Here is an 11,357-nt window from a genome sequence, read left to right on the forward strand (position 1 = left end):
AAATGATCTCATTCAAGTGGCATCTATTCTTAAAGACATGGAAGAAAACAAGCTGAAAGGATATGATACTGATGTGTTCAGATTCGGTTTCGCACATATCAAGATATTCATAGATAACTACTATGATTGCTTGGCTTTGACTGATGAAGAACTTGCATCACTTCTCGGAAGAAAAGTTATTGTTTCTTGGGAATCAACCTTGTCTCAAACGGAGTTAAAGAAGTATGCGGATGGAGAAATATGCCTTAAACCTTTTGGCATGGTTTTCGCAGGAAGAGATACGAAGGGGAAGCCCAAGAAGTTTTTATTCAAAGTCTCAAAGATTGAAAGATACACCACTTCGCAATATACGAATTTCATTGTTCGTATGAATAATTGCTCGAAGAATAATGATGGATACAGGAAAGAGCTTAAAAATATAATAACTTGGTATTCAGAAATTCGAAGAACAATGCACTCAGCTATTCAACATCTCACAAACTGAATAGTTTCGACTGTTTACAAAGAGGGAGATTGTAGAGACTAGATGTTGTAAAAGTCGAAATGTTTGTTTCTTTAGTTTCGCATGTTAGTTATTTTACTAAGTCTTCATTTGTGCGAAGCGTATAGTTCAGGACTTAGTATATTTTTTGTACACCCAGGTTTCCTATAAATAGGGACTGAGGTTAGAAGTAGAGATATCGAATACACGAGTGATTTATTAATCATTCGCAATTTCTCTCTGCTTAGTTTGTAATCAGTTCTTCATCAATATAAGATCTAATTAATATTTACTTTCTGTGTTCTTACTTTTCATTCATACAATCATGATTGCTTTCTAAATCTCGATAACAATTCTCATCAAGTGGAAGGTATGAAATGAATGATATAAAAGGATTTAATTACAATGTACGAGTTGGTTTTATTTCATCATCCTTGCCAAATTTTCATCAGAATTGGGAACATATTTATAAGTATGTAGGAGCAAAGTGAATTGATCCTTCATGTCATGCTCTAAATTTACCATCCATAGTTTCATTTGTAGCTTCAAAATTTCAGTTATATAAAGTGTGTGATGTGTGATTAATTACTTTGAATGTGAAAATGTGTGGGAGTTTTTAATGCATGAGGTGTTTGGAAATTTGTGTAGGGGTTTCAAATGCATGAAGTGATTGGGAAAATGTTTCATTTATAAGTATAGTATGATAACTTATAATCATAATAAGAAAGACACTACAATTTATCACTTTTAACTATTTACAAAATATTCTTTGGGTTGTTTAAGTTAAACTTAATTTTATATTTAAGTTGACCCTATAATGTTATATTTAAATTAATAGTTTAAGTATATATATATATATATATATATATATATATATATATATAAGAGTTCATTTCAAACGAACATAATTTGGTGAGACCGTGACACCAAATTTTTTTATTGAGATATTCTAATATTCTATTGCTCGTAAAAATAGAATATGCAATATATTCTAGCATTATATGTTTTAGAATATTTCAATGTAAAATATCTTTAAATTATTGTTTTAGAATATTATAATATTACACATATTTAATTTTTATGAACACTAAAATATTAGAATATTTCACTAGAAAAAAGTGGTCTCACAATCTCACAAAATTAGGCTATCTCACATGAATATAACCTTATATATATATATATATATATATATATATATATATATATATATATATATATATATATATATATGGGTGAGATCCGTTGAGAACTCATACTTTCCTAAGAACCCGAGAACTAAAGGTGAAGTGTTGGATCATAATTAACTCATTAAGGGCATGAAGGTCTTACCAATCCCATTTAACTTTAATATTATTGGAAATATTAATAAAAAAAAACTCTCAAATTAACATTATAAATCAAAATTTCAGAATATTTTATAAAAATAATAATTTTCATTCTTTTAAAAAAATTCAAATTTTTTAATTTTTTAGAAAACATAAATTTTTAAAAAAACGTTGGAACAAAAACATTTTTTCTTTAAAATTGCATTTTATAAAAAAAACAGTAAGTTTTATAAACTTAGTAAATAATAATAATAATAATAATAATAATAATAATAATAATAACTAGAATTTTTTTGAAAAAAAACACTATAATTTTTAACCGAAAAAATTAAAGTTTTAGGAGCATATATTTATATTTTTTCAAGTGCATGTATACATATTTCATATATTAGAATATTCGTAACTAAATAATAAAAAACACATTTTTACTTACTAATCTATAAGCATAATAGTACAAGTATTTTATTCGATAGAAAATAAAATATAAAAAACTAAAAATGCTACAAAATTTAAAATCGCTTTCATGTCTTCGTGTTCAGATTTCTATATTTTCTTCAATTTTATCACTTTTCACCTCTTCAATATTTTCCCAAAATTCTTCCAAATCTATAAGAAAAAAAAATTCATTAATGCAAGAACATTCACAAAAATACATACGTATAACTCATGTAAGATTCACATGTGATTGTATATTTTAAGATTCACTTGTGATTGCATCGTTAAGATTTAAGTGTGAAACATACACGAAAAATTAAAAAGATAATTAACGAAGAACGCTCACACAAAAAGCATATGTACATATAAACGTAATTTATATGTGATTCACTTGTGATTTATATGTAAATCACATGTAATTCATATGTGATTCACTTGTGATTTTCATGTGAATTACATGTGATTCATATGTGAGTTACATGTGATTTACATGTGAATCACAAGTGAATTACATGTGATTTACATGTGAATCACAAGTGAATTACATGTGAATTACGTGTGATTCATATGTGAATTACATGTGATTTACATGTGAATCACATGTAATTCATATGTGACTCACTTGTGATTTACATGTGAATTAGATGTGATTTATATGTGAGTTACATGTGATTTACACGTGAATCTCATGTGATTCATATGTGAATTACATGTAAATCACATATAATTCATATGTGATTCACTTGTGATTTACATGTGAATTACATGTGATTTATATGAGAATTACATGTGAATCACATGTGATTTACCTGTAAATCACATGTAATTCATATGTGATTCACATGTAATTCATATGTGATTTACATGTGATTCATATGTGAATCACATATGATTTACATGTGAAGTACATGATATTAAAAAATTACATGTGATTCATATGTGAATCACATATGATTTACATGTGAATCACATGTAATTCATATGTGAATTACATGGTTAATTACCATATGATGGTTAATGAATTACAAGGACTTCGGTTGAATATGGATTTTGGAGCAATTCCAAGGCTAAAATTGGAAGTTATGGAGTTGCAGATAGGATCATACTGGTTCCATATTCCATAAATTTTACTAAAGGTTGAATATGTTTTCCATTTTACAAGTATAATAGTTAGTTTGCAACAAAATCATTAGTATAAGATTGATGGTGAGCATGGAATATTTATACAAATTCAACAAAAATAATCAGCCAAATGAATTGTACAACAAAAACCAAAAACTTTACTCCTCGACCTCTTCATTTTCATTTATTAGATAACCAAATCGCATATATTGGGCCTTAATTCTACAAACTAAAGCAATTTTATCTCATAACTTTAGTTGATCCAAACACAAATTGAAATCAATAAATAAAAAAGGCGTAAGAGAAACAAAATCTTGCGTACCCTAATTTTCCGAAGATCTCTTCGCATGTAGTAGGATTTACTTGCAATCTGATGCTAGTAATATGTCGTCAAGAAAAAGGTAGATCATATGGAATAGTTGAAAGCTACGACCATTATCAAGGATCGATTTGGATCAAAGTTCTATTAAATTTGGATCGATGTGCAGGAGAGAGATCTCCGGTGATGAAGGAGCGAAGACCAGAGGAAGAATAGTGAAAACCTATAGAGTAGTCTGGTGTGATTGATCGGAGTGGAAGGAGTCTGATGATAGCCATGTATCTGATAAAACGATCTTCGATTTTTCTTTCTTGGTTACATTAAAGGCGGATGCGCAATATATTAAAGCCATTGGAGAAAGATCAAAGCCATCAGAGAAAAATCAGGTACATCATCGGAGATCATAAATCCGTCGTCAAAGAAGCAAGATGAAGTGGAGAATTAGAGAGAAGTTGCATTTGATGTGAATCTAAGAGATTTAATTTGGGGAAATATATTAATTAATTTATCCCTAAAATTCCCCTTGTCTAATTTCATAAGATACCCACCGTGTCCGATTTTTTTTAATTATTTACAAAAATATCATCATACATCTTAACCTTTTATTATTTTGATCTAACGGCTATTGTTCAGTTCTCACGTTCTCTGGAAACTATGATTTCTCAAATGATCCTTCCTGTCTTTCTCTCTCTCTCTCTCTCTATATATATATATATATATATATATATATATATATATATATATATATATATATATATATATACACACACACACACATATATATATATATATATATATATTTATATATATATATATACATATATATGTATGTATATATATATATATATATATATATAAATGTAGAATAAGAAATATTTTTAATCATGCTTGAATAATATGACTAGCTTGATTGTTTAAACAAAAAATTATTTTAACAAACATCTCAAATCTTGTGGAATTAATTGTTATACAAATTCGAAATGAAATAATCATAGTAAATAACCAAAATATTTGTAGGAGAAAATGAATTCAAAAGTATAATAACAAGAATTTAATAAAGTACTTTTTAAATAGTACCTTCTTTGAGTAGACTTGGAATACAATCCGTACAAGCCTTTTGAGAACGGATGATCTGGAAATCTAGAGACTTTGAACATCGAGAGGTAGATATAGAAATAGTAGGATTTTTTCTAGGCATGAACTATGCATTTGAGAGAGTGAAAATTTTCGAATGAGTTAAACTAAAAACTTTAACTCAATTTATAGAAGATTTTTGCTCTTGATCTTGGTAACCGGATGTTTACCGAATCTTTTCTTGAATAGTTTTTCTTTGTCATGTGCATGAGTGGTTAGAATAAAATTTCTTCTTTTGATAATGTTCTTGTCTTCTTGCCATAATGGTTGTCAAATCATTCTTCTTTAGACAATGTTTTTGTCCTCTTGTTTTGTCTTCATGTCATAATGGTTATCAATTCTTCCTAGTGGTAGTCAATTCTTCAATTATATTGCCGACACCCTTATGAATTGTGAATTCTTGAGGCAAATAATGATAACAAACCTGCAATATGTATTTTGATAAAAGTGTTTATGCATGAATTGTATATCAAATACATACATGATGTACAGTATCCCATTTTTTGAGAAACTAGATATCTTGAAAAACATTGAAACGAAATACCCTACATTGAAGGTATACACCAAAATAAAATATAGAATGTTTTATTCTTCGTATGGATCATCAAACGGGTCTTGAGCTTCTTGAAGTAATTGAGTTTTTGGAGCGGATTCATTTGATTCTATAGGGGATCTAGGAATATCTTTTAATAAATGGTGAAGTTCTTCTTGTAATGAACGGGCGCCGTTAAGAATTCTAGCTACTAGTTCAGGATCAGGGAGAGGAGCGTTCTTGATTTCTTCTGTTTTTGCATTTGTAGAATGATGGATTTCTTGATAATATTTGATTATCTTCGTTGGGTTGGCTTGAAGAAGTTTGAATTTTTCCTACCATTCTATTTTATATAGGTAGTTAAGCCATGGAGGAGAAATGTCTTTTGCTTCTTGATAATTATAAGTCCATGACATAATCCATGGAATTTTGAATAACATGGAAAATTGTAATAGATATTCATATCCAGGGATGGGTTGAACAAATAACTCTTTGAATTTGAGAGATCCATTCAAAACTTTATCAGGTAGACATTTTGGTATTAAGCCCATGAGCTTATACGAATAATTTGGGGTATTCATAGTAAAAGTTTAGATCAAAAAAGATAAACCAATAATGTGAATAATTACATACAAGGAATGCTTTGGACCAGGCTTCTTGATAATCATAATAGGAATATTTTGGGTAAGCAGGGTATCCTACTAAGATCTTTTCGGAATGAGGATTTATTGACCAATATTGAGGAGAAATGACCTTGAGAATTTGAGCTTTACTGTAATCAATTGTTCCTTCAGATGAATTGGAACGATAAGTGAAGCATATAGAACCGTATTCTTGACGAATGGTTTGATAGTATTCCTTGGTCTTATAAGGATTAGAATAAAAGGTTTTCCCTCGACCAAAAAGATGATCAGTGAGAATATGAAATCCTTGATTTAACTTTGAAATCTGAGAGACTTCAAGAATTTGAATTCTTTTAATATTTGGATTTATAATATATGGAGTCTTAGTAGAATGAAAATTTCTTTGAGTTTCCAAAGGAGACGAGGATGGAGATTTGATAAAAGGACTAACAGTCTTGATTGGAGAAATATTAGAAGTGACAAGTTTTGATTCTTTGTTTTGAAAAACATTAGTAAAAAGTACAGATTTGTTTTCTAGAGATAAACAAGAAAATCTATTTGGACGAGGAGGAAAAGGTACAATTTTTTGAGAAATAGACTTCTGGTCATCTGTTTTGGAGGATGAAGAGGAAGAACTCATTTCCTCTAAAAAATTCACAAGAAAGAAAATCCGGAAGTGAATTATTTTCTCCTTTAATAAATTCTATTTCAAAATCAAAGTTGGCTAGAAGGGCTTTCCATCTAGCAAAAATTTGTTTGGAAAATAAATCACCTTCAAACTTTTTTATGCATAGAACTGATTTTGCAGATTGACAATCAATTCTTAATAAAAAATTGTTTCATAAATAAATCATCTTCAAACTTTTTTATGCATAGAACAATGATTAAAATTTCTTTTTTGACCGTTGAATAGTTTCTTTGGGTGTCATTCCAGGCACCGGAAAAATATCGAACTTCATCTTTTGAATTTAATATTTTTTGTTTTAATATAATTATTCCATTTTGATGGGCTAGTTAAAGGCTGATATCTATATTGTTGACAGAAATTTCCTAATTCATTTTTACTATTGATTTTACCTTTTTTAAGTTTTTCTTTAAACCTAAGATCTGCGCAAATTAGTAATCCTTCTTTATTAATATAATTGATTAGATCTTCATAAGTTAAATTTTGATAAAGAATTTGATTATTAAAGCTTTCTCTTAGTTTTTGTCTAACTCTTTCTACAAATAAATTTGGAAGGTCAACAATAAAGCGTTCTTTCCAATAAGCTTCTTTGCAGTCAGGTCTTGAAAAGACTTTAACAAGATAATTATCTTTATACCATCTAAAATTAGTAAGTTTTCTACAATGTAAATTCATTAATATTTCAGAAGTTTTTTCTTGAAACGTAGTAGGATCTCCAACAAAGTTTTTGATAATGGCAAAAATTAATGTATTAACCATATCTTCATCTAGAGTTTGTATATGTTGACCATTTTCTTGTTTTATTATGGTTTTAGTAGCAGTTAAAATCCTATTTTTTTTCTTCTGGTGTAACATAGAAATCCCACCAACCTTTAAGAGTTCCAGTGAACCCATAAATAATGATATTAACAATTTAAATTTAAGTATTAGCTTTTGACTTGTAAGAGTTAGCTATCATAGTTATTTCTTGGACAATATTCACTATTTGATGTTTAGAGCATCCATTGATATTCCGTTCGGAAACAGAATTTCCATCGTAGCCAGAATGATCGTACTGGAATGCTCTTTCTTCAATTTGAATATCAGGAAGAAAAGGTCTATTCCAATAATTTCGTAGTTTCGGCTTTTGATTTCTTCCAAATGTGTAACATTCGAATTGATTAATTTTATTTAATTTAGAAAATTCATTAGTAAGTTGATTAATATCTTGATTATTTGTAAATTGTTGCGCGAGAGTATTAATGTCAATTTCGCTATCACTATTAATATCTTCAGATTCATCAGTTGCTATTTGCTTGAGAGTATTAATATTTTTAATAATTAATTTTGAAAGTATTTTTTCTAATTCATCTATTAAGTCTTTATTTCCTAAATTAAAATTTCCTTCATTTAGATAAGGAACAAAGCTAATATTTGAATAATTACTAGAACTTGCTTCTTCCTTTTTATTTAAACATACATCTTCCTTTTTCTCATTCCGTTTGAATAATTGTAATTCCATATTTTTTAATGTTTTATTTATTTTTGTTGTTTCTATTTCTAAATTTGTTAAAGTCTTTTGTAAAGGTTTTTCTTTTAAAATCTTTTCTTCTATTCTATCTAATTGTTCTCCAATGGTTGTTAAAACTTCATTTGAGTAATTGTTTTGATAAATAATATTTTGCAAATTTTTTTTAGTTGCTTGTTGATTTGGAACTTTTAGTAGCGGAATTGTTAAAATATCTTTAACAATAATAATCCCTTTTTTGGTGGATAATTTGAAATAGTTTCTTGATTAGAGTCACTTTCTATGTATTTTTTTTTATTAAAAATAGGAGTAATAAAATCATTTTTGAATGGATAATCAATATTATGTTTAGGAGCATAAAATAACTCAAACCATTGAAAAAATGAAGAATAAATTTTGTTTGATAAAACATAATCTTCCCAAATTCCTAAATGTAGAAACCTTAAATAATATGAAAATTCTTTGTTATGCCAAGCTCTTTTCTTATTATTATATTCTTTATAATATTCAATATTTTTTAAGTAATTGAATTTAACATCATATTCTTGTTTAGAAAAATCCATATTAACAAGTTGTTTTGGTTAGGATTGAAGAAACATAATTATTGTTTCTAAATTATGATTTCTTGACTGTTTGTATATCTTGATCATTTCAATTAATTGAGAAATTTTTTCTATTTGTTTATCATACATATAGCTATTGGTTTGTAGTTTTAATAAATAGTGTTTCTTGTGAGATCTTGAATCTTTTAAATGTTGAATATTTTTACACATATTAGAGTTTATTTTCCAATGTCTTTTTATTATGTTATTCCAAAGTTGATTATTTTTAGAACAATTAGTTTGTATTTTAGAACTCATTTAGCAAATTAATAAACTGTCAGTAAGATGATTTATTGAACAATTGATACATTTTATGACCTTTTTAAAATGACCAATCTTAATTTTTAGTCTTCCTATTTTAACTAATTGAATTGCAGTATGATTTTAACCTTTAGATATTAATTCTTTTATTTCTAATTGCTTTTCTTTTAAGTGTTTTGTTGAAGTGTTTAAGTCTTGACAAAAAATTTTAAGTAAATTAGTATTATAATTGTTATTGAAATTACAATATATTTGAGTTTTATTACTCATATTCGTTGCTTAAAGTTTTAAAATTCATCTATAAAATCAAATTTAGTGGGACTAGGTAAACTAGTTTCACTATTTTGTTCATCTTGATAAAGTGGTTTAGGAATGAAATTAGTATAATCAATAGCTTTTAGTTTTAAAGATCTTGATTTTGAAAATGAAGGTTTTGATGTACCAACTTCTGAAATCGAATTTGTTGAAAATCATAATGATAAAAAAAATTATTGAAGAAAAAATTATGTCAACCGATCCATCATTATGTTCAATAATATTAGAAATTTGTTTTGAAGAATCTAAAGCCTTTGGTTCAATAAAGTTTTGTAAATTCCAATTACATGATTGAGTAATTTCCGACCATTTAAGTCTTTTAGGCATATGAACCTTAGTATGATTAGTATTTGCTTCAAAAATAATTGTTTCATTTCTTGGGCTTGATAGACGGGTTCTTGGCTCTAACGTGGATGTCATTGTTTTATAACAAACACAATAGATTATTGTTAAAGGCTTGGTATTATCTTTAAATTCTAGGTTTTTTGTTTCTACGGTTAAAACTAAGGTATCTAATATATTTTTATCGAATAATCCTACAGAAAAATTTGGATAACATTTAAAATAAATTGGTCCATTAGCAATATTTGTTTCTGTCATAGCTAAAATAAAATTTTGAAAATCTTTATGTTTTTCATCTCTTAAAATTAGGAGAACGAGAGCATCAATACCAATTCTAAATAAAGGTTTAATAGTAATTTGTACTAAACTGATGTGAAGAAATTTATATTTTTTTCTATCTTCTAAAATAGATCTAAGTGATAATAGATTTAAATTTTGTTGATTTTGACCAATAGACACAGTTTGTTCGGTCATTTTGATTGAGTAACTTTGAAAATAATTGAAAGTTCATATTTTATATATTGTATTTATATTTTTTTTAGTATTGTCCAATCATTTAAACTTTGTTCTGTGCTATCAATAGTTTCTTCGATAGAATTTATTTGATTATTATCATAGTCTGGTTCTTCATTTATAGTTTTACCAGGAATGTATCTTTTAGATAATATGCATGAAAGCCTACTCATATTTGACTTATTCTGTTTTAATATTTTATAAAAAAAGCTTACTTGTTTCAATAAGTATGAACAAGGGGGAGTCGTCCCGAAGATGATTGTGGTCCGGCACCGCGACTTACGTCCTTATCTGCGAGTTTTACGCTAATCCAGCCAATCACTGGTCTTAACTCTGAATCATACTTAATAAAACTCATAATTTTCTTAGAAAATTGTAAACTAAAATTAATCAAATTTGAAATAAGACAATCACACACAACCACCCAAAAAATCTTTTTTGGATATATATATATATATATATATATATATATATATATATATATATATATATATATATATATATATATCCGATAAGAATTTTTTTTGTAGGAAGGTAAGAAGTTTCTTTTGTACATATTTTTTTGACGAACAAAATAAATAAATCACTAAATGATTCATTTGTAAGATGATTCACAAGAAAAAAATTTCAAAAAAACATCTTCATGATTCATTTTTAAGTAAATTAAGAAAATATTCATTTTTATGACAATTTTAGTGAATAACAACAAAATCATTGTATAAATGATCATCAACATGTTTTTTTGAGAATTTTTTCTTGTGAATCATCTTAGAAATGAATCATGTAATGATTCATTTTGTTTGTTCGCTAAAAAAATATGTAGAAAAAAAAACTACTTACCTTCCTACCAAAATTTTCCTTCTTATTTGATCTTGACTATATATATATATATATATATATATATATATATATATATATATATATATATATATATATATATATATACATATATATATATATATAGAGAGAGAGAGAGAGAGTTAGGTTCAAATGTTTTCACTATCTATTGTGTGCCCGTATGATTGATTCTGGACCGATCATTTTAGTTATTTTAAGAAAGTAATTAATGTTTATTAAATGCTGAAGATATAATTAATACTTATTATATCTTCAACATGTAATATGCATTAATTACTTTCTTAAAATAACTAAAATGATTGG

General features: G+C 26.8%; 1 long non-coding RNA gene across 1 annotated transcript; it reads right to left on the bottom strand.

Annotated features, from left to right (window-relative positions):
* Nucleotides 1–2,133: 2,133 nt before the first annotated feature.
* On the bottom strand, nt 2,134–4,930 carry LOC145101958 (uncharacterized). The gene is made up of 3 exons (XR_013705946.1): nt 4,760–4,930; nt 3,686–4,151; nt 2,134–2,412 (listed from the first exon to the last, which is right to left on the bottom strand). It is a non-coding gene; the product is annotated as an uncharacterized LOC145101958 (long non-coding RNA).
* Nucleotides 4,931–11,357: the final 6,427 nt, after the last annotated feature.

This window comes from Lactuca serriola, chromosome 4 (genome assembly GCF_051521515.1).
Source record: "Lactuca serriola cultivar US96UC23 chromosome 4, Lser_US96UC23_V15, whole genome shotgun sequence".
In the NCBI taxonomy this organism is placed as follows: Eukaryota; Viridiplantae; Streptophyta; class Magnoliopsida; order Asterales; family Asteraceae; genus Lactuca; species Lactuca serriola.